Source organism: Lagenorhynchus albirostris, chromosome 2 (genome assembly GCF_949774975.1).
Source record: "Lagenorhynchus albirostris chromosome 2, mLagAlb1.1, whole genome shotgun sequence".
NCBI classification, from domain to species: Eukaryota; Metazoa; Chordata; class Mammalia; order Artiodactyla; family Delphinidae; genus Lagenorhynchus; species Lagenorhynchus albirostris.
The window spans coordinates 87004542-87026851 of NC_083096.1; the positions used below are offsets into that span (position 1 = coordinate 87004542).

General features: G+C 43.3%; 1 long non-coding RNA gene across 2 annotated transcripts; it reads right to left on the reverse strand.

Annotated features, from left to right (window-relative positions):
* Positions 1-8466: 8466 nt before the first annotated feature.
* Positions 8467-21452, reverse strand: LOC132516020 (uncharacterized). 2 transcript variants are annotated; one of them, XR_009539237.1, is made up of 5 exons: positions 20232-21452; positions 19977-20131; positions 16119-16240; positions 10688-10893; positions 8467-9647 (listed from the first exon to the last, which is right to left on the reverse strand). It is a non-coding gene; the product is annotated as an uncharacterized LOC132516020 (long non-coding RNA). The 2 variants fall into 2 exon arrangements; XR_009539236.1 differs by having other exon boundaries at positions 19977-21452.
* Positions 21453-22310: the final 858 nt, after the last annotated feature.

Here is a 22310-nt window from a genome sequence, read left to right on the forward strand (position 1 = left end):
ATAGAAACAGATTGTGGGCAGAGGTGGAAGAACCATTCGCAATGGAGTGTTTGAAGATGGAGGCAAGCTGGGTCTGAGTAGGAGAGCATGGGATGCAGGTGAGGCCTTAGACTTGGTCAGGAAGTGGACATTCCTGGAAGACAGGAATGATGGCATGCAGGGAGGGTAAAAGAAAAAAGAAATGGATATTTTGCAGTGAAAGGACTGCTTCCCTAGCAAGTTTCCCAAAACATGAAACAACTCTGACCCTTTCTTATTTGTGCAGAGGCATTTAGATGGATTTCAGAAGCTCTTGAGCCTCTTACAGAATGCAGGATTTCTGTCATTGGATTTAAAATGTCTACCATAGAACATTATACCTCTAGCCTGGACAGGGCATTTGAGGGCAAGCTCAGAAAAAGGAGGTAACGCTACCAAAGAGTCCAGAAAACCAAAACGCCTCCTTCATTCCAAGCACGGAGGTCAGTAATAAAACAGCGTTTAATCCACAGCTTGAATGCAAAGGTTAGAAGAAAGAAAAAAAGCAACCCTGAAACTATATGATGCGCACTCCTTTTTACAAGCCTGACAAAGCAAGCAGGAGACAAATCCCATTTACAAGGACAGTAAAAGCTTGGACTCCTCTCTGGCCCAAGCCCTTTCCATGCATCATAAATATTTCCATAGTCATAAATATCACTGATGAGGAGTCAGAAGGCTCTTAATAGGCTCCAACGTATTTCACGGTGGAGGCAGCTAGGAAAAATGCACTGAATAAGAAGAAGACAGGGTGAGAGATCTCCTGGGAGGAAATTAAAATAGAATCTTCCACTAGAATGATGCTCCATCTATGTGCTGACTTAAGCCAGGAAAGAACTAGCTGAAGACTCATTGTGAGAAGCATTTTCTCCCACTGGCCCAGGGCCTTTTCTATCTCAGAAATGCCAATTCCCTTCAAGCTGAGTTTTGTGGTGGTTGATTTTGTTGATGATGAGCCACCATAAGGAAGGAAGGGAGCGAACTAGCATTTTTAAAAACTTCATAGAGCAGAAGCAAGAAGAACTACAATCCTGCAGCCTGTGGAAAAAAACCCACATTCACAGAAAGATAGACAAGATGAAAAGGCAGAGGGCTATGGACCAGATCAAGGAACAAGATAAAACCCCAGAAAAACAACTAAAAGAAATGGAAATAGGCAATCTACCAGAAAAAGAATACAGAATAATGATAGTGAAGATGACCCAGGACCTCGGAAAAAGAATAGAGGCAAAGATCGAGAAGATGCAAGAAATGTTTAACAAAGACCTAGAAGAATTAAAGAACAAACAAACAGAGATGAACAATACAATAACTGAAATGAAAAACACACAAGAAGGAATCAATAACAGAATAACTGAGGCAGAAGAACAGATAAGTGACCTGGAAGACAGAATGGTGGGATTCACTGCTGCGGAACAGAATAAAGAAAAAAGAATGAAAAGAAATGAAGACAGCCTAAGAGACTTCTGGGAAAACATTAAACACAGCCACATTCGCATTATAGGGGTCCCAGAAAGAGAAGAGAGAGAGAAAGGACCCGAGAAAATATTTGAAGAGATTATAGTCGAAAACTTCCCTAACATGGGAAAGGAAACGGCCACCCAAGTCCAGGAAGTGCAGAGGGTCCCATACAGCATAAACCCAAGGAGAAACACACCGAGACACATAGTAATCATATTGGCAAAAATGAAAGACAAAGAAAAATTATTGAAAGCAGCAAGGGAAAAATGACAAATTACATACAAGGGAACTCCCATAAGGTTAACAGCTGATTTCTCAGCAGAAACGCTACAAGCCAGAAGGCAGTGGCATCATATACTTAAAGTGATGAAAGGGAAGAACCTACAACCAAGATTTCTCTACCCAGCAAGGATCTCATTCAGATTCAATGGAGAAATCAAAAGCTTTACAGACAAGCAAAAGCTAAGAGAATTCAGCACCACCAAACCAGCTCTACAGCAAATGCCAAAGGAACTTCTCTAAGTGGGAAACACAAGAAAAGAAAAGACGATACAAAAAGAAACCCATAACGATTAAGAAAATGGTCATAGGAACATACATATCAATAATTACCAGGCTTCCCTGGCGGCGCAGTGGTTGAGAGTCCGCCTGCCGATGCAGGGGACACGGGTTCGTGCCCCAGTCCAGGAAGATCCAACATGCCTTGGAGCGGCTAGGCCCGTGAGCCATGTTCCCTGAGCCTGCGCGTCCGGAGCCTGTGCTCTGCAACGGGAGAGGCCACAGCAGTGAGAGGACTGCGTAACGCAAAAAAAAAAAAAAAAAAAATTACCTTAAACGTGAATGGATTAAATGCTCCAACCAAAACACACAGGCTTGCTGAATGGACACAAAAACAAGGCCCGTATATATGCTGTCTACAAGAGACCCACTTCAGACCTAGGGACACATACAAACTGAAAGTGAGGGGATGGAAAAAGATATTCCATGCAAATGGAAATGAAAAGAAAGCTGGAGTAGCAATACTCCTATCAGATAAAATAGACTTTAAAATAAAGAATGTTACAAGAGACAAGGAAGGACACTACATAATGATCAAGGGATCAATCCAAGAAGAAGATATAACAATTATAAATATATATGCACCCAACATAGGAGCACCTCAATACATAAGGCAACTGCTAACAGCTCTAAAAGAGGAAATCAACAGTCACACAACAATAGTGGGGGACCTTAACACCTCACTTACACCAATGGACAGATTATCCAAACAGAAAATTAATAAGGAAACAGAAGCTTTAAATGACACAATAGACCAGATACATTTAATTGATATTTATAGGACATTCCATCCAAAAACAGCAGATTACACTTTCTTCTCAAGTGTGCACGGAACATTCTCCAGGATAGATCACATCTTGGGTCACAAATTAAGCCTCAGTAAATTTAAGAAAATTGAAATCATATCAAGCATCTTTTCTGACCACAATGCTATGAGATTAGAAATCAATTAAAGGGAAAAAACCATAAAAAACACAAACACATGGAGTCTAAACAATATGTTGCTAAATTACCAAGAAACCACTGAAGAAATCAAAGAGGAAATCAAAAAATACCTAGAGACAAATGACAATGAAAACAGGACAATCCAAAACCTATGGGATGTAGCAAAAGCAGTTCTAAGAGGGAAGTTTATAGCTATACAAGCCTACCTCAAGAAACAAGAAAAATCTCAAATAAACAATCTAACCGTACACCTAAAGGAACTAGAAAAAGAAGAACAAGCAAAACCCAAAGTTAGCAGAAGGAAAAATCATAAAAATCAGAGCAGAAATAAATGAAAGAGAAACAAAGAAAACAATAGCAAAGATCAATAAAACTCAAAGCTGGTTCTTTGAGAAGATAAACAAAATTGATAAACCATTAGCCAGACTCATCAAGAAAAACAGGGAGAGGACTCAAATCAATAAAATTAGAAATGAAAAAGGAGAAGTTACAACAGACACAGCAGAAATACAAAGCATCCTAAGAGACTACTACAAGCAACTCTATGCCTATAAAATGGACAACCTGGAAGAAATGGACAAATTCTTAGAAAGGTATAACCTTCCAAACTGACCCAGGTAGAAATAGAAAATATGAACAGACCAATCAGAAGTAATGAAATTGAAACTGTGATTAAAAATCTTCCAACAAACAAAAGTCCAGGACCAAATGGCTTCACAGGTGAATTCTATCAGACATTTAGAGAAGAGCTAACACCCATCCTTCTCAAACTCTTCCAAAAAATTGCAGAGGAAGGGAACCTCCCAAACTCATTCTCTGAGGCCACCATCACCCTGATACCAAAACCAGACAAAGATACTACAGAAAAGGAAAATTACAGACCAACATCACTGATGAATATAGATTGAAAAATCCTCAACAAAATACTAGCAAAAAGAATCCAACAACACATTAAAAGGATCATACACCATTATCAAGTGGGATTTATCCCAGGGATGCAAGGATTCTTCAGTATATGCAAATCAATCAATGTGATACACCATATTAACAAATTGGAGAATGAAAACCATATGATCATCTCAATAGATGCAGAAAAAGCATTTGACAAAATTCAACACCCATTTATGATAAAAACTCTCCAGAAAGTGGGCATAGAGGGAACCTACCTCGACATAATAAAGGCCATATACGACAAACCCATAGCAAACATCATTCTCAACGGTGAAAAACTGAAAGCATTTCCTCTAAGATCAGGAACAAGACAAGGATGTCCACTCTCACCACTATTATTCAACATAGGTTTGGAAGACCTAGCCATGGCAATCAGAGAAGAAAAAGCAAAAAAAGGAATACAAATTGGAAAAGAAGTAAAACTGTCACTGTTTGCATATGACATGACACTATACATAGAGAAACCTAAAGATGCCACCAGAAAACTACTAGAGCTAATCAATGAATTTGGTAAAATTGCAGGATACAAAATTAATGCACAGAAGTCTCTGGCATTCCTATATACTAATGATGAAAAATCTGAAAGAGAAATTAAGGAAACACTCCAATTTACCATTGCAACAAAAAGAATAAAATACCTAGGAATAAATCTACCTAGGGAGACAAAAGACCTGTATGCAGAAAACTATAAGACACTGATGAAAGAAATTAAAGATGATACCAACAGATGGGGAGATATACCATGTTCTTGGACTGGAAGAATCAATATTGTGAAAATGACCCAAAGCAATCTATAGATTCAATGCAATCCCTATCAAATTACCAATGGCATTTTTTACAGAACTAGAACAAAAAATCTTAAAATTTGTATGGAGGCCCAAAAGACCCCGAATAGGGCTTCCCTGGTGGCACAGTGGTTGAGAGTCTGCCTGCCGATGCAGGGGACATGGGTTCGTGCCCCGGTCCGGGAATATCTCACATGCTGCGGAGCAGCTAGGCCCGTGAGCCATGGCCACTGAGCCTTGTGCGTCCGGAGCCTGTGCTCCGCAACGGGAGAGGCCACAACAGTGAAAGGCCTGCGTACCGCAAAAAAAATAAAAAGACCCCGAATAGCCAAAGCAGTCTTGAGGGAAAAAAATGGAGCTGGAGGAATCAGACTCCCTGACTTCAGACTATACTACAAAGCTACAGTAATCAAGACAGTATGGTACTGGCACAAAAACAGAAATATAGATCAATGGAACAGGATAGAAAGCCCAGAGATAAACCCACAGACCTATGGTCAACTAATCTACGACAAAGGAGGCAAGGATATACAATGCAGAAAAGACAATCTCTTTAATAAGTAGTGCTGGGAAAACTGGACAGCTACATGTAAAAGAGTGAAAGTAGAACACTCCCTAACACCATACACAAAAAAAAACTCAAAATGGATTAGAGACCTAAATGTAAGACCAGACACTTTAAAACTCTTAGAGGAAAACATAGGAAGGACACTCTTTGACATAAATCACAGCAAGATCTTTTTTGATCCACCTCCTAGAGTAATGGAAATAAAAACAAAAATAAACAAATGGGACCTAATGAAACTTCAAAGCTTTTGCACAGCAAAGGAAACCATAAACAAGATGAAAAGACAGCCCTCAGAATCGGAGAAAATATTTGCAAATGAATCATTGGACAAAGGATTAATCGCCAAAATATATAGACAGCTCATACAGCTCAAGATTAAAGAAACAAACAACCCAATCCGAAAATGGGCAGAAGACCTAAAAGACATTTCTCCAGAGAAGACATACAGATGGCCAAGAAGCACATGAAAAGCTGCTCAACATCACTAATTATTAGAGAAATGCAAATCAAAACTACAATGAGGTATCACCTCACACCAGTTAGAATGGGCATCATCAGAAAATGTACAAACAACAAATGCTGGAGAGGGTGTGGAGAAAAGGGAACCGTCTTGCACTGTTGGTGGGAATGTAAATTGATACAGCCACTATGGAGAACAGTATGGAGGTTCCTTAAAAAACTAAAAATAGAATTACCATATGACCCAGCAATCCCACTACTGGGCATATACCCAGAGAAAACCATTAATTCAAAAAGACCCACGCACCCCAATGTTCATTGCAGCACTATTTACAATAGCCAGGTCATGGAAGCAACCTAAACCCCCATCGACAGACAAATGGATAAAGAAGATGTGGTACATAGACACAATGGAATATTACTCAGCCATAAAAGGTAATGAAATTGGGTCATTTGTAGAGACGTGGATGCATCCAGAAACTATCATACAGAGTGAAGTAAGTAAGAAAGAGAAAAACAAATATCGTATATTAACGCATATATGTGGAACCTAGAAAATGGTACAGATGAACCGTTTTGATAACAGAAATTGAGACACAGATGTACAGAACAAACGTATGGACAACAAGGCAGTGGGGGGGAATGGTGGTGGGATGAATTGGGAGATTGGGATTGACATGTATACACTGATGTGTATAAAATGGATGACTAATAAGAAAGAAAAGTAAATAAATAAACGTAAAAAAATTCATAGCAGGATTTTTAAAAAATTCATAGCAGGATAGTGGACAAAAAAAATGGTAGTGTATTCATACAATTGAATACTATTCAGCAACAAAAAAGATGGACCACTAGTCACACACCATCATGGATGGGTTTCAAAAACATTATGCTGAGTGAAAGGAGCCTTACGTAAAAGAGTACATACTATATAATTCCATTTATATGATGTTCTCTAATAGGTCATTAAGGGTGGGAAAAAAATCCAAACAATGGTGGCCATTATGGGTCGGGGGAGAGATGAAACGGGAAGGGATGTGAGGGAACTTTCTGTGGTGACGGAAGTGTTCTCTACATCTTGATGGGAGTTTGGATTACACAGGCACTTGCATTTGTCAAAACTCGGTGAAAGTACCCTTAAGATTTGTGTATTCCATTGTATCTAAATTTTACCTCAAATGAAAAAACTAAACAAAGATTGAAATCTAGTTAATGATATGCATGCTGAAGTAATTAGGGGAAAGTGTTCTGATGTCTGCAAATTACACTGAAATGCACCACTAAAATAAAATAGATTCATGGATGGATAGATGGATAAATGTGTGAGAAAGCAATTTTAGTAAGTTGTTAATGGTAGAATTTAGGTGGCTGGTAGACAGCTGTTCCCTGTAAAATTCTTTCCACTTTGCTATGTGTTTGAAAAATTTCGCAACAAAATGTTAGAAACAAGAGTAATGTGATTTTTTTAAAACAGCAAACATTTACTGAGTCCCTAGGTGTGCCAGGTACTTTACATACATTTTCCCAATCCTCATACTATCCTGATTTTACAGACCAAAGGTTAACATTCAGAGAAACACAGTTTCAGGGTCAGGGATGCTTCTTTGCCCTTCTTTTACGTTTGCCCTCCAGATGCAGGATCTGGCACTTGTAGTTTGGGTAGCAAACCCTGTCTTCTGCAGCTGCTGCCTCTGAGACTTCATCCTCAGCCTTGGCTTCTGATTAACCGCTAAGGTGAAGAGAAGTCCTCAACCACCAATCAATCAACACTGTCACAAATATTAATTGAACACCTACTACATGAAGGAATTCAAGGAAATATGAAACACAGTCTCTGCCTTCAAAGGCTCCCAAAGTACTGAACCTAGCCTGAAGAACTGGACTCTCTGTGTGACTTTGGCACTAACTAGCTGTGTGGCCTTGAACAAGTTACTTCAGCTCTTGGGCTTTATTCTCTTGATCCATGAAATAAGGGCTTGAAATAGACCGTCCCTCAGGTTCCTGGCAACCCTCATGTTTCTGTGACTTTTGATCCATAGTAATTTGAAGGGTCATCAGCTGGTCCAGATAGTGTTTGCCAAAGGAATACAGATGAGGGAAATCCTTTGTGGGGGGGAGTGCAGAGAAGTCCCCAGGAAGTGGCGTCTAAGCAGTGCCCATGTGGATGGGGGAGGAGATAGTGTTCCAGTGGAGGAGATGCAAACACCGGGCCTGAAGGGAGGACACACAGGGACTGTGAAGAGGGAGTGTGACTGGAGAGGGGGTTCGTTACCAGGAGCAGAGACAACACCGAGAAAACAGTTTGCGCTTTAACTTCTGAGAAGCAGGACCGCACAAGAGGTGTTAGGCATGGGAAGTATGTGATAAGGTGGTATCTGAGGAAGATTAATCTATTTATTTTCAGTCATGGAAGAAAAGAGCAGCATAAGTAATCACAAATGTCAGATCATTATAAAACCCTGTGGCAGACTCTAGAATACCCTTGATCTGTGACTTTCAAGCTATGATCTTGAGAACATTAGGGCTCCTGGGAAGCGAGGGGAAGCTGAGGGGAGGCAGGGTCCAGCACCCTCACCCTCTCCCACTCCCGCCTTAACTGCAACAGCACTGCTTTTTTTTTTTTTTTTACATCTTTATTGGAGTATAATTGCTTTACAATGGTGTGTTGGTTTCTGCTTTATAACAATGTGAGTCAGTTATACATATACATATGTTCCCATATCTCTTCCCTCTTGCGTCTCCCAACAGCACTGCTTTTATTGGTTTCATATATGGGAGTTCCAGATAAAACTTATTTTGAAATAATTCAACAGACTTCAACTGAACGACGTAAATTAATTACACAAATAAGCAGCCAGACAGTTGTCAGGAGGGGGTTGTTTGAGGATAAATAATTTGCTGGGCATATGCCTCACACAGCTAACTGAGATGACTCCACATTTCCACCTGCGAGGTGCCAGCTCTGATAAAAGCAAAGAGTCTTAGGAAGAGGGCAGATTTGGAAACGGCTGTGCCTATGCCCCAGGATGTTACTGAAACGTTTTCACTCTGTGCAACATTCATGTGCAGTGGACTTTCAACTATGAAGCCCTGGGGGCGTGACTCAGGCCCAGTCGGCCTTCTGTCCTGACTTGATTCCCTCAGCAGGTCCCAGGGCCTCACTCCCCTCCTGGTAGCTGCCTCCTCCCACCCCTCTCCCTGACTCTTTGTGATGTGTTACCCTAGACAAACACTCAAGAGCTTTTCACTCTGCAAAATAGACCAGGGTAACAAAAACAACAAACCTGGGGAAGTTACACAGGTTCTAGATTCTTGCAGATATAATTTGGTTGGATCTCCTGGCTTTGGTCTTCTCTGCAGGAGATAATAGCTGAAAAATTCTGCCCTCCACATTTATTCTTGGATGGTCTCATCAGTGGTCCCTTCTTTCAGACCTGACTCTTAGATGCCCTCAGGCATAGCATTAGCCCTCCCCTTGTTTCAGGTGCTCCCTGACCCTCTGTCCCACAGAAAAAGGGCCTTCCTCATAGCTGTGTTTTCACCCCGCCACTTTGTGCATGACCTTATGCTATGCCCCCTGGTTATCTAATACTGCCTAAGAAGTCACCCAAAGTTTAATGGCTTAAAAAAAAACAATCATTTATTATCTCTCACAGTTTCTGTTGGTCAGGAATTTGGGAAGGACGCAGGGGGCAGTTCTGGCCCAGGGTCTCTCATGTGGTTGCAGTCATACGTCAGCTGGGGCTACAATCATCTGAAGGCTTGGCTGGGGCAGGAGGATCCATTTCCAAGGTGCTCACTCACCTGACTGCCAAACTGCTGCTGGCTCAGGTCAGGGGACTCAGTTCTTCTCCATGTGGGTCTCTCCATGTCACTGCTTGAGTGCACTCATGGCATGGCAGCTGGCCTCCCCCCAGGCAAGAAACCAAGAGACCAAGTCAGATGCTGCAGTGACTTTTACAGCCTAGCCTTGAATGTCATACACTATCCCTCCTACTTATTTACTAGTCACACAGTGACAGACCTGATTCAGTGTGAAAGAGGACCATGCAAGAAAGCAAGGGTTACTGGAGGTCATCTTGGAGGCTGGCCCACCACACTATAGAAAGGTCAGAAGAAGAGGACCAGACTCAAGCCATCAAATAGTTCACAACTTAGTTGGGGGTGGGGGAGAAATCTTATAGACCCGTAATAGTAGGAGGAAGAAGAAGGAGGAGGAGGAAGGAGGGGAGGGAGGAGAAAGAAAAAAAAGGCAGGCAGTACATGCCCTGGAATGCAAATTAGGTATGGAGTAAGCAAGACAGATATAGCCTCTGCTCTCTTGAAGTTTGTAATCTAGAGGGAATGGCAGTTTTCGTGTAAATAAGTATAAATAATTGCACTTGGAATAAAATCCAATCTCCTTACCTTGTCCCTGCCTATTCTTTTCCTCTACTACTCATCTCCTTTCTCACTGAGCTTCAACCACACTGGCCTTTCCTCCATTCCTCCAAGAGACCAAGCTCCCACCTCCCACGGGGCCTTGCACTTGCTGTCCCCTGGAATGCTCTCCAGGTCTTTGCACAGCCAGCTCTTTCTGGCCATTCAGGTCTCTGCGCTTAGCTGCCACCTGATCTTTTCTGGTTTTGTCATTCCCTTCCTCCAGCTCGAATGTAAGCTTCGTGAGAATAGAGACTTCGTTAAATCTTCCTCACTGCTGTGCCTCCAGTTCTGGATAGCACTTGTTATGCGGTAAGTGATGCATAAATACCGTAATGAGTAAATGCAGTGCCTGCTTTCTGACGAGGTTCTAAAACTGGATAAAATCTTCCTCTAGAATGTTGTAAACTTAAGCTCCAGCCCTGTCTCTTGTCCATCTTGCAATCCAAACCAAGGTTGGTGAATTGCAGGCCTACCTAGGATCTAACCTTGCTGACTCCTTGACTCTGAGCAAATAGCATACCTCTGCCACACCTGATCTTCCACCACGTCTAGATTCAGTTGATCCAGCCCAGGCTGACTGCGTTATTTGTGTTTTCCCTTGGAGATGGGTCCTCAATTTCTGATTGCCTTTGCTTGGCTTCCTGAACAACTTCCCTCTCTCTCTCCTCCGCGGGAAGGGCCATTCCAGCCTTGTTTTGCTGCACTTGTGTTTTCAGCTTTCCTGGGCTAAAATATCAAAAACAGTTGCTCATTAATATCCCAGCTTTCCTGCTTTTCAGGAGAAACAACATGACAAACAGAAACCCCATGCATATTTATTTTGAAAATACGGTTTTCAATTTGAGAGCAAATGGACACTGCTGGTCTGCAGGTCTTTTCACCTGCTGTGGCGTGTGATTAGTGAGGTCTTTTCCCTCCGGGTGGTGGTGCCAGCTAATGGACTCATGCTCCCTCTGTATGTTTATTTATCTTCAGTTAATTAAAAGTTTGCCAAGTCTTCCTCACTGCCCTTGTTCACAGCAAGGCCAAGAGTTGGCTTGTGGCACTGATCCGGGTTGGCAGCCTGGGTGGGGGAGGCCATCCTATTAAATCTTAATCTAAGAGGGAGATCACGCCTGTGGGCTTCCATCCCTGGGGTGCTCCCGCTGGGAAGTCACAAATCAGTGCCAGAGCTCAGTGCCAGTGGCAACTCTCCCTGCCAGGCCTGAGTCAGCATCAGATGCAATTTTTTGGAATTGTTATTTGACAATAAATTTGAGAATTCTGGGAGATGTCTCTTAAAAACTGGAATGAATTACACACACATCTACCTTGGAAGGGGATGTTAACCATCATGTGAAACTGTATCTTATAAATGATGAATGAGCCAATTTGCCAACATTAATTTTGAAGTTATGGGTTAGGTTAAGACTAGCAAAGTATCCTGTACTTCAGATGTTATGAAACTGTGCCTCCACCAGGACTGGAGGAGGAGATTAAGAACTGAGTTGGCACTCAAGGCCTCCACTGCCCCAGTTTTGGAAATTCCCACAAGTTCGCCTTCCCACCAGCCTCCTCCCTTCAGTCACTGTTAGCTGTGTGCTAGCTTTTGAATCATTTCAGCAGGTACCTTGGCTGACAAACTTGGAAGATAGGAAGAGCACTCTGTTGTGAGTTGAAGTGTGTCCCCCAAAAAGATGAGTTGAAGTCCTAACCTCCAGGACCTGCGAATGTGACCTTATTTGAAAATAGGGTCTTTGCAGATGTGAGTAGTTAAGATGAGGTCATACTGGATTGCGCAGGCCTGATCCACTGACTGATGTCCTTATAAGAAGAGATCACAGCAAGGTCCTACTGTATAGCACAGGGAACTATGTTCAATACCTTGTAATAACTTATAATGGAAAAGAATATGAAAAAGGTAAGCCTAAAACTAACCCAACATGGTAAATCAACTATACCTCAATTAAAAAAAAAAAAGAAGAAATAAAAAAGGAAGAGATCACAGAGACACACAGGGAGACCACCATGTGATGTCTGAGGCACAGACTGTAGTGACGCATCTACCAGCCAAAGTGTGCCAAGGATTGCCGGCAGCACCAGAAGCTAGGAAGAAGCAAGGGAGGATCCTCCCCTAGAGCCTTCAGAGAGAACACAGCCCTGCCAACGCCTTGGCTTTGGACTTACAGCCTCCAGAACTGAGAGGATAAATTTCTGTTGTTTTAAGTCACAGAGTTTGCAATACTTTGTTACAGCAGCCCTAGGAAACTTATACATAATCTACTCCTGGCCCCGCTGCTGCATGCCTCAGCCAGCTTGCATCTCTGCTGAACTTTTTTTTTTTTTTTTTGCAGTATGTGGGCCTCTCACTGTTGTGGCCTCTCCTGTTGCGGAGCACAGGCTCCGGACGCACAGGCTCAGCGGCCATGGCTTACGGGCCCAGTCGCTCCGCGGCATGTGGGATCTTCCCTGACAGGGGCACAAACCCGTGTCCCCTGCATCGGCAGGCGGGGCTCTCAACCACTGCGCCACCAGGGAAGCCCTCTGCTGAGCTTCTTGATAGGCTTGGTCACCCTTGCTCCTTTCACTTTCTGAGAGGTCTTATACAGTGAAATCCCAACTTGCTAGAAGGTTTTTAGAAAGTGGGAAGTCAGGCTAAGAAGAAAACCTCATCACATCTCAAGTCTTGCAGATGATTTTTGAAACATCTCAGTCCAACTTCTTGTCCAACTAAGTGGAGGTGAGTAAGCACGGTAAGATGGCTCATTGACAATGGAGGATGTCGCTCTGCTTCGGGGGTCATCACTCTAAATTCAGGTCTCCCTGGTTGGCATCACAGATACAGAGAGAATAAGACGTTGGCATAAAATTGTACTGACCCCAGCACTTATTCTGGAAACTGAATTTTTACTTTCACATTCCTGACTAGCTCTTTGTCTCTTCTAAAAGCTGAACGTACAACGACAACAAAATTAGAAAAAGTTAGATTGAGAGTTCAAGCTAGGTGAATTTCTGGTAACCAAGATTCTATAATATTCTGTTGTAGCTGTGGGAAGGGATATTGAACTTGAGGTCAGAAGACTTGGACTTGAATTCCAGCTCTGCTCATCCTCACAACAACCTGGCAAGGCAAGTATAATTACCCCCAGTTACACATGGCAGGATGGACTGAGGCTGCCCCCATCCCCTCTCCAAAGAGACACACTCAAGAACCAAAAATGTGTCTTCTGCTTGGCCTTTACTTTGCTGAGTGGGGCTCACCTGCTGAGGGTAGAGACGAACTACTCCCGACAACAGAGAGAGTCTTTTAAAGTTATAGAGGTGAAAAGGAGAGAGCAAGAAAATGATTGGCAGGGAAGAGGAATTTGGGAGGATGGTTGGAAAAGAAAGGTATCTGATGGAGAATCTGATTGTGTCTATTATGTAGTGTGTGATCTGTGTCTTTTTCCCTATGTCCCCCAATAGATTTCTAACTAATGTGTTATGGAGTTGAATCTGGTTTGGGATGTGGGCATTTGATGAGGAATGAAGACCACCCATGAGAATCCAATCAACCCAGGGCTACAAGGGAGCTAAAGCTCAGAGAGCTTGAGCGCTTTGTCAGGGTTACACAGCCTTAGGTTCTGAAGTCAGATCTGTCTGACCTCACACCTGTGTTCTCTTGTAACATATGGCTTGTTCTCATGGTGAACTTGCCAAACTATTTCAGACCTAAGAGGTAGTACAGGTTGAAAATTTAAATATTCCAAAATTATCTGTGTAAATGCCCTGGACAACAAACAATAATGGCCTGTTCATTGTAGCTTTCATATGGCTAGAGCTTTGCTGTTTCGAGAAATGGCCTCTGTTTATTGAGCGTTTACTCAGTGCTAAACCCTTTCCTTCGCATTTTATGATCTAACCTTCCGAGCAGGTTGGAGAGGTAGACATTTTTATCCCTATTTTACAAATGAGGAAATATTAAAGAGTGACTAGACCAGGTCACTGTTGGAAAGCAGCAGACTAATACCTAAACACCAAATATCATACAATTTACTTTCTCAGTAGATAATACATGCACATAGTACAAGGTTTACCAAGGAGAAGGCCAACAGTGAAAAGTTAGAGCCTCTCTCTCCACCATCCCTCAGAGGCCCTGTTCCCTTCCCTACCACCCTCACATGTCCTTCAAAGACATCCTTGGTACTTACACATATGACCACCGGTGCCTCCCTCAGGGGAAGAGAACGTTTGAAGTTAACCCAAGGAAACAGTGCCTTCCCTCAGCCCTCTCTCAGCTTCAGTTTAAACCTCTGGAGCTCAATACCCAAGTGGAGTGTGTTTTCATGTTTTCCTGGGGGCTGGTGAGGGGTACTGAACAGAGCACGCAGTCTGGAAGCTGATAGGATTAAGTTCAAGTTCATGCCGAGGGCAGGTGACTTGACCTCGCTAAACCGTTTCCACACCTGAAACTGGAAGCAAGCATGCCCACCTCCAAGGGCTGCGGTGAGGATAATATAAGAGAATAAAGGTAAAACATCAGGCGTATCTGGCGTCCTCCCTCCCTCCCTCCCCTCCTGAACAAGAGCCTACCGTTTTCCTGATGCATCTCTAAGAATACAGAGAAAGGGAAAAGCAAACTCCCCAAATCTACATGCAGTTTAGTGATCAGCTTTGACCTAATTCTACTTCAAAGCATTTCCTTCTCTTTCCTAACCTCCCATGACCTCCCACCCAGCTGCCAAGTATAGAGAATACATGAAAACTTGGGCCCAGTGGGGGCCTGGAATGTTAAAGCTTTTGAGAAAACAGCTGTTTGTTTGTTCATTTATTACCATGTTTTTACCCCTGTCTCATTTGATCACAAGAGCCTGTGGGGAAGAATAATAATCCGCTGCACTTAGACCAGTCTACACAGGGATCTTCCAGCCTTGATTTCACTCTACAGCAGCTCTGTGAAAGGGGCAAAACTGCAGCTCAGAGATTAAATGCTTTGGCTAAGAGGAGCAAGGCAGAAATAGGGCTAGAACCCAGATCTTCACTGGTTTCCTTGCCTTTTGTTGTCTCTAGTAGTTTCTTGTGTGTAATCGCTACTGCATCCGTTAGGATGCATGTGGCTGCAAGCAACAGAAAATCCAAGCCACACTTGCTCATGTAGCTGGAAATGCAGAGGTTGGATGGCTTCAGAAGCAGAGCAGGACAGTGGCTCTGTGCTCCTTCTGCTCCTCTCTTATTTCTTCCCTCCTCCATGTATTGGCTTCATTTTCAGGCTGGCTTCCCTCATGCCAAAATGATTTATTGCACTCCAAACACCACACCAACACATCACAATGTCCAGAGGAAACGAGAGTCTCTTCTTGTGTCTGTCTAATGCATGAGGAAGATTCTTCCTAAGAAGTCCCAACAAACAATGCTGCTGTGCCTCATTTTCTCAAACTGGAGCCAAACTTGTGGCAGAATCTGTCATACTTGTTACCACTCTGGCTCTTTTGAACACTCATCCTTCATTAGGACAAGTTTAAAATCTTTAGCCCCACCTCCCCAAGGTGGAAGCCAGATTTTGCTCTCCTGACACAGACACAGGACTTTTACTGCAGCTAGTGATGCAAGAAGAAAAGCACAGAGCCTGTTTCTCCTCCCTCCTCTCTCCCTCCTACAGTGCAGGCATCAGAGGTTGCAGTAAAGTTGAGCTCCTGGCACAGAAGCCGCTGGGGTACAGTCTGCAGCACCCGCATCCAGAGCTTGGTGGCGGCAGCAGTTTTCTTGTAGCTCTGCACTGTGGAGCGGTTTGGGCCAGCTTGGTCTGGATCCTGGCTCTCCAGCTCTCCTTATGATCGTGTGAGCCACCCATTGTCCTTTTAATAAATTTGTAAAGTGCTGAATCACCCAGAGTCAGCTTCTGTTATTGCAGCTAAGAGCCTGACTGATCCACACACCCGTTCCTGAGCACATGGCTGGGGCTGGACCCGTGCTCTCTGCTGACCAGCACATACCTGAGTTCCTGAACCAATAATGGTGGTGAGAGGGTTGGGATAGCCCTACACCAATCAAGACCAGCTCCGAAGTTCAGGGTGAGATCAGTTCCGCAGGAAGCACAGGAGGACGTGTGCGAAACCTATGTAAAAATTGGGATTTGTGAGAGAGGGAATGGATGCTTCATGGGCAGCCAACAATCTACCAAGCCCTGCCGTGAGAGGCTCTGCAGCTAAGTATGTTCACCCTCACAACACTCCATAAGGTAGGCGTCATCCCCATTTTAGGGACGTGGAAACAGACATGGAGACATTAAGTACAGGATGATAGAATTTTATTTGTTGGTTGGTTTTGTTTTTTTGAAATTAATTAATAGACTTTTTTTTTGAGGAGTTTTAGGCTTACAGAAAAATTGAGAAGTACAGAGAATTCCCCTATACCCCCTCACCACCACTACCACCATCCCTGACTGTTTCCTCTATTATTATTAATATCTTGCATTAGTATGGTACAATTGTTAAAACTGATGAGCCAATATTGATACATTACTATCAACTAAAGTCCATACTCTACATTAAGGTTCACTCATATCACATAGTCTGTGGGTTTTAATAAATGTGTAATGATGTATATTACCATTACAATATCATACAGAATAATTTCACTGCCCTAAAAATCCCCGTACGCCACATACTCATCCCTCTCTCACTTCTCTGAACCCTTTGCAACCACTGATCTTTTTACTGTCTCCATAGTTTGGCCTTTTCCAGAATGTCACGTAGTTGGAATCATACAGCATGTTGCTATCTCAGAATTAATAAGCTCAAGTTCAACCTAGGTCTATTGGACTCTAAAGTCATTTATACACTCATTTTTCTCACTCGCAGGTCTGTGGATCAGCTGTGGCTCTCCTGAGACCCACTGGGTTTGGCTCCAGCTGCAGGCTGTGTTCAGAATGGCTCCACAAACCTCTTCATTTTTCTTGGGCCAGTGGCTACTCGGGGGCCACCCAGGCTCTCAAGGTGGATGGAGGAGTGCATGGGACCAAGTAAATTGCACAAGCACATTTAAGCTTTTGCTGGCCTCATGTCCACTAACAGTTCATTGGCCAAAGCAAATCACATGGCTGTGCCCAACATCAATGGAGCAGGGACATATTCTTTACCTACTCTGTAACAGGTACTGCAAAGCTCAATGGCAAAGGACACGTATGTATAGTAACTGAAACAGGAAAGAGTAAAGAATTGGGAGTAATAATTCAATCTATATGATATGGGATTCTTTTTTTCTCAACTACTTTTTGCCCATATTCATTCATGATTTCAATAGGTATTTATTGAGCATCTACTCTGTGCCAGGCACTGTTCTAGGCAGTGAGGCTACTGTGGGGAGAAAGGCAGATTTGGTCCCTTGTTCTCGTGGAGCTTACAGCCTAGTGAATTCTTCCAGTGTGTATATATATTCCTTTCAGTGTCTTCAAAATCTTGCTAGAAGAAGCCAGCAAGGGAGGGCAGAAGAATGGAGGAAAAGTCGAGATGGGGGGAAATGAAGAGGCAGATCAGTCTGGGGCCCAACCAGTGGCCATCCTACAGCTGAGCCTCTCTCACCTGCTCTCCTTACCTACTCCTACCCCTGTATTTAATTCTGCCTGCCTTTCCTGTCCCAGGTTTGCTAGGTTCTGCTACTCCAGGAGGCCTGGCCTTTCCCCCTTATAATCTGTCCATGTTGTAGTAGACGTTTGTCTTTTGGGGGATGTCCATCATTCCCTCCAACTTCAACTTCATACCGTTTCCTTAATTTCCCTTTGGCAGGCTACAGTGGTGTGCAGGCCTGAGCACTTCCATGGGGTGGCCCTGCCTAAGGCTCAATTGCCTGGCCACTGACCTGCCTGTGGCTCTTGTCCCATTTTCCAGGCCTGGCCCTTCAGCCTTTGCCCTTGTGGATTCTGGAAGCCTCCACTATCTTGCTGATAATTTCTTTTTTGTTCAAGAGGGTCAGGGGCAATTTCTGTTGTTTGCAATCAAAACCCCAATCATAGCATATGACCAGACAATTCCACTTCTAGGTATATATCCAAGAAAAATCATATATCCATGCAAAAACTTGTACACCCATGTTCTTAGCAGCATTCATCATGACAGCCAAAAGTGGAAACAGCTCAAATGTCCATGAACTGATAAATGAGTAACTGAAATGTGGTATATCCATACAATGGAATATTACTCAGCCTTACAAAGGAGTGACGTGCTGATACATGCTACAACACAGATGAACTTTGAAAATATACACTAAGTGAAAGAAGCCAGCACAAAAGACCACATAGTATATGATTTCATTTATGTAAAATGTCCAGAACAGGTAAACCTATAGAGATAGAAAGTAGATTAGTTATTGTCAGGGGCTTGAGGGGGAGGGTGATTACTAATGGATATGGTGCTGATAAATGTTCTAATATTGAGTGTGCTGTTGGTTGTACGATGCTGTGAATATACTAAAACCCACTGAATTGCACAGTTTAAAAGGGTGAATTTTATGGTATGGGAGTTATATCTCAATAAAGCTGTTATTTAAAAGCAAAAGAGCCCTAATCAAAACACCTTCTGGTGCAGGGAGCTCAAGGGGGGAAGGTGGCCTGGGCTACTAAGAAGAGCACCACACTGGGCTCTGGAGGATTCAGTTCTAACCCCAGGTCTGCTTCTTGCCAACCTTAAACTTCACCATTTTGGACCTCAGTCTTTTCAACACTAACATGAAGAGGCTTATGAGACCAGTGTTATCCATACTCCAGTCACTTGTGAGCCGCCTTCATGATTTTTGTTGCATCATTGTGCCAACTGAACAATTATCTACCTAGTTCTTTAAATTAACGCATTTATTTAAACCTAGCATCATTCTAAACAAAAATATTCATAAAATCATGCATTTGTTTATGCTGGTTGTATTTCCCAAAACACATTAAAATCAACACTAGATAGTAAAGTTAGAAATGTTCACTCCCCCTGTCACTGTCTGATTTCTACCATTTGGGAATCCTGGACTAGGGTCTTCAAGGGTGGTCTACAAACTAGCCCACTGGGTAGAGGACCAGGCCTTGCCTTTGTTCCTCCCTCAACTAAAGTGGACTTTTAATTATTGCCTCTTAGGACGTGACCTTGTCCTGTGGCCGCACCTCACTCTGGTTGCAGGGATTTTCAGTCATAGAAAATGAGGGCTGTCCCAAGGCTGACTCCATGTAGTAACTCAAGGGGCATTTCCTGGAATTCTGGGGATGGTTATTGTTATTCTAATTTTACAGAGGGGGAGATTGTCTCAGAAACATTAACTAACAGACCAGAAGAGGAAGAGACAGGATTCAAAACCAGATCTTTTCAAAATTCTTTTAACTATATCATAATAGACCATGTACTCTTTTAACTACAGCATAATAGACCATAGGGCCAGATATTTTGGGGTGGACATAACTTGAAATGAATCAGGCCATACACATAACTGCCACCTTTGCCTATGGGCGGGAACCGCATAGAGGAATGGGGCACTAATGTGGCTTCTGAGATGAAAATTGTATCCATTGAATTTCTAGCATTTCTATATATCAGTAATAAACAGTAACAAACTCCCCTAATACTTCCTCATTACACACATCCCACTAATACTTACTAGTTCAAAATTCTATTCCCCACTAGTCAGGGACCATGTCTTTCTTGTTCACTGCTGTGTCCGCAACACTTGGCCCAGTATTTGGCACAAAGTAGTCCCCTAATTAGTTTCCGCTTAATTCACCAGGCCCTCACCGCAAAGGTCCTCTAGCCCTGGTGTGCGTGGTTGGGAGGTAGAATGAGGTGGGCTAAGACAAGCCCGCAGGCAAGAGCAGGACTCACCATGACCACGCTGTCCAGGCACCTGCACAGCAGGCAGGAGGAGGCTGGTAAGCCCTTCAGTCGTGTTCCATACGTGGATCGCGTGTATCCTGCATCCTCTGCCATGGAGCGGACTGCCGCCGCCACCCAGATCTGTCTGTGGAGGTGGTTTCAATCTGTCCAGATCAGAGAGCAGAGCAGAGCAGTGATGCATTTATTCCACCCAAGAAAGTAACTGTTGACAGCCAGCCCCACGCAAAGCCCCGTGCCAGGCACCGTGGAGGAGACAAATGTAACTCAGGCTCGCACTGACTCCCATGCCAGGCCCCTGAGTACACAGATCCACCAGCCTAGGTCAGCCAATTCCTTGTGCAGTGTTCTTTCCACAACAGGACCGCCTTCCAGAAGTGATGCCCGAGCTGCCAGGATTAGGAGCAGCCTTCCTGCTGTGTCCTCTGGAAGGATGCCACTGAGACTTCCCCACGAGGGACCTGCAGTGAGCTAGTGCGAGGGTTCAAGGGAAACAGGACTCATCCCACCCCAGGAAGCTTCCAGTGGCGGCTGGGTCAGTATCTAGAAGACATGGAGGGGGTAAGAAGGATCTGCTCTCAGAGGGCTGGATGGGGTAAGATGTGGGGTTAGTGCCTGGGGGCCAGGAGCAGAGGGAGAAGCAGGTATGTGGGGCATGTGAAGCACTCTCTTTGGGGCTTCAGTGACCTGGGGCTTTCTGGCTGGTTCCTGTCAGGGGAAGGGGCACTCCTCCCTAAGGTAACAAACCCACAAGCTCCTTCCGCAGCCTCTGCCCCTCTTGGGACCAGCAATGACAATGGACCTAAAGCCTTGTGCTTTGTGCTTTTGGCATTCAGCACTCTTTTCTCATGAGGTTTCTACCCTTTAGGCTCCCCAAGAGCCAGGGTGTGCTCTCAGGACGCCTGTGCTCCCCTCCGTGGGATGGGCCACTGTGGATACAGCAGCCCACCCATTGTGAGGCATTTCAGTTGCGCAGGCAGATCAAAGATGGAGAACCAGGTAAAGGAGCTTTCGGGAATCCTAAAGAGATGATATAATGGGTGGTCTACACGGGTTTCTCAAACTTGGCACTATTGACATCTGAGCCAGATCATTCTTTGCCCTGTGCAGTGCAGAATGTTTAGCAGCTTCCCTGGCCTCTATTTACTATGTAGTAGTGAGCAGTTCCCCAGTTGTGACAACCAAAAATGTTTCCAAGCATTTCCTATGTCCCCCGGGGAGTAAAATAACCCCTTGATTAAGAACCACTGCTGCATAGTCTTCAAGGCTTTAGGTTTGAATCCTGGCTCTATCATTTGCTAGCTGTGTGAGCACTGCAGGTTGTTTAATCCGGGCCTCAGTTTTCTTATCTGTAAACTGGGGATAATAATAATACCTACCTCATAATATTGTTATGAAATAAGTTAACATGTACAGAACAGTGTCCAGCACATAATAACCACTCAATCAGTGCTATTGCTCTTATCACCAGAAACCAAATGCAGATAAAGTGGAATGTCAAAAAGACTGCTCCATAAACACTCACTGTGGTACAAAAACAAGAAATTTCATTCATTCATTCATTTTCTGCCCTGCTTATTTCTGGTAAACTATTTGAGGCAGCTTAAAATAAAAGCACACATACTACCGGGCAATTTAAAGAAAAATTTTTTGACAACACAAGGGTAATTTTAATATTTAAAGAAATTATACAGATCACAAATAAGCACCAATATCACTTAGATTAATGAGGACAGGACATAAAGCACAAAAGTTTACAGAAGAAAATAACATGAAAAAAAGTTCAACAAAGATATAAAAATTAAATAGCAACCAAAAATAAGCTATTAAAAATGTCAGATTAACGGATAAGAGGCAATGAAACTGATACTTTCATATATTGTAGTTAGAAACATGGCAAATTAAAATTGATTGAGATTAATAACCATGAAAACTAGAGAGGGGAAGTTAATTTCATCAAGAACTCAAAATCAGATGCAGTGTTCACTTAAGCAACAGACAGAAACCTGAGCTTCCTAGCAGCCACTGCAAAAATAAAAACACAGCCAAGAGAACTCACCACCAGGACCTGCAAGGTCCATCTAGATTTAGAAAACCATCTTTGTTTTCCCAACTTCCAAATGAGATAAACTTTGTTCACTAAGCCCAAGAGGAACTTTTATCAAGTGAGTCCTAACACAAGGGCCTTGAGTAACAGAGTTAGACAATGTTTCAACAGCAGTTCTGAGGCCATGTATCAGCTGCAATTAAAGCTCATTTTAAGGCACCACACACAACTCTACACCTCTGCTCTGGCCCCTCCTCCTGCACGGATGAATGAATTCC